We start from the raw sequence: 2,657 nt of genomic DNA on the forward strand, positions 1-2,657 counted from the left end.
CCGTGAAAATACTCTTTCTGAAAAAGCTGTATTTTTTTCAAACCAGCTGAAATGAAGTGGTAGCAGTTTAATTTTAGTTTAGGATGAAAAAGTAATAAGGAAGGCCCAAATCTCAGTGAAGCAAAAGTTAGAATTTTATTTTCAGTACATATCTGCTGTGACTTGACCATATAGTTGTGTTTCTAGTTTGTAAAATGCCTTAAAAAGATCACATTATTCCCTAGAATAATGAAACTCAATCTAGAGAATGTTCAAGCCAGGCATAAGGAATAGCCGAGGTATGATTCAAAGACCTATTTTTTCAAGAAGATTTTCTCTTGGCATCAAATTTTTAAAAATTCTCCAGCCACCAGTGAGCAGAACTGTAACGTTTCTCAGAAGATGAGCTGGCACTAACTTTGAAGATGTGCTGTTTTGCATAACAACAAAAAAGAAATAAAACTCCTTGCTTCCTTTTCTGATACTTACTCTTTGAACTAGGCTAAATTACACAGCTTAAAGCATTGCAGATTTGTTTCCAGCTTGCTTGTTTCACTGGCAAAATAGAAGTCAAAAGCAGCAAGGCAAAGTGATACCAGTCAAAAACCCACTTATCTTCACAGGAAACTTGTTCAGGATTAGGCAAAGCAGAAGCTTCTACTTCCTTTTTCTAGGGAAATTACACTATGTGTTAATTAGCAGATGTGTTTCATTTTCTTCTTCTGCCCTCATTACAAGAAAAGGACAAGTCAGGGCACCCAAGAACCCTTCTGATGTAGTCGCTATTCACAGTTTTCCCTTCTGTTGCTTCTCTCTCCATAAACATCACTTATATCTTCCATGAAAGTAACATCCTGTTTTCCCTGCAGCTTGTACAGGGTTGCGTAAGATATTCCTTGAAAGGAGAAGGTGAGATTTCCAACACCAGCAGTATAGAGGTTTTTATTGGAAGCAAGCTTCAGCCACAAGCAAGTTTACTCTGCCTGTGCCACCATACACACGAGTGCCGTATAGAAAAGAAACCGGTAGAAATGCAGTTGGAATAAATCAGCTGGCATCCAGGACCTTGCACTTGTCACTGTGCAAATGGGAATTTCTCGGAAACGAGCAAACAAGGTAGCACTGCCCATTTCCAAAACCCACAGCTGCAGCGAAGGGTGCAGTGCGGAGCCTCCCCAAAAGAGGGCAGTGGTACCAGCGGAGCCGTTCGGGCTTCCGAGCAGGATTTACGGTGACCTGCAGCACATTTCCTCGTAGCAAAGCAGGCTGCAGCTAAAAAAAAGATTTAAAATAATAATAATAAAAAAGGCACTGATTAGTTGCACGCAGCCTAAACTGCTGTCCTGTAAGAGTCCTGAAGCAGAAGTGTAGGCCCACTGCATGGGAAATGCATCTAAGCAATGAATAAACTGCAGGGCATTTCATCCTTTGTGCAGTGTAACACCGGCATTTGGCTTAGTCACAGAGCAATATGAACCAGGAAAGAGGCAGGTAAATTGAAAATCTCAGGGGATCAAGCCTAAAATGGCACACAAGAAAGAAATGTGTTTTGGGGGCCATACAGGAGAGACAGTTCCTGCAGAAGATCCATGCAGCTCCCAAAATTGCAAGGTCCCCACGGCTGGGCTCATTTGAACTCCTAACCTGTGCTCAGCAGTGCATCACCAATTCCACTGACCTGAAGAACATCTTTAAACACATGCTTAAGTGGTTTTCAAAACAAGCTTCTTCCAAGTACGTGGCAGAACACGGAGACTTAATGTAGGAAAATGCCAAATCTCAGTGCAAATAGATCCAGAGCTAGTCTCCAGTTGTGATAATTACAGTTATGGACATCTACTTTATACTAGTAACAGTTTTCAGAAGCTCAATAAACTTCATGATGTGCCATCCCTGTGGCACAAAACAAACTGCCTTCAGAAGCTTAGCTATATTTTTTAAATAGCTACTTAGGGGAGAGGCCAGTAATAGGTTTTTAATGGAAGGAGCAGTTGCAAAAAGGAAAAGGATAACCTATAAAGAAGAAAATGAGAAAGAGGTAGAAAGCTAAGGCAGATGGATTTATTTTCTGAAGGAACTTGCTCCCCAGGTTCTGGGAAGCAGATCTGAGCACAAGGACAGGAACCCAGGTGGTTCAGAGCAAGGAATAGATACCTCAGCTCAGTGTCCAAGTGCCAAAGGAAATGACTTGCATGAAGAGAAGAGAGAAATACCTGCTGACCTCAGAAGTGCTCTGATCCTAGTCCTTTCTGGCCTAGAGAGACTGCTCCAGCTATTTAAGATTAAAAGGCTGTGATATGCTGGGTGATGAAAACCAGCAATTGCAAAAAACTGCTTTTGTTTAATGCATAAACATTGAGGCTGAACTTTTAGAAAAATTGCCTAAACCAAGTTACTAGTAAATCGAGAGCATCTTGCCTGGATTATATCCCAATTAAAGGCTCCCATGGGACTGTTTTTGCTGTTGGCTGAGTTTTCCCTCCCAGTCTATCTGACCACAGCTCAGTCTCTCAGAGTGCTTCCAGATTTGCGCTTATTGTTGGAACTAATCAACTTGTTTTGATAAAATAAGGAGCAGGAAAATGAGAACTCTGATGCTTTTAGTTTCTGATGGGCACCACACTACACTGTTTTTCTCACAGAAAAGAGCTGGAGCCTGCCTGCGCTTCTCTCTTCCA

Source organism: Oxyura jamaicensis, chromosome 2 (genome assembly GCF_011077185.1).
Source record: "Oxyura jamaicensis isolate SHBP4307 breed ruddy duck chromosome 2, BPBGC_Ojam_1.0, whole genome shotgun sequence".
Lineage (NCBI taxonomy): Eukaryota > Metazoa > Chordata > Aves > Anseriformes > Anatidae > Oxyura > Oxyura jamaicensis.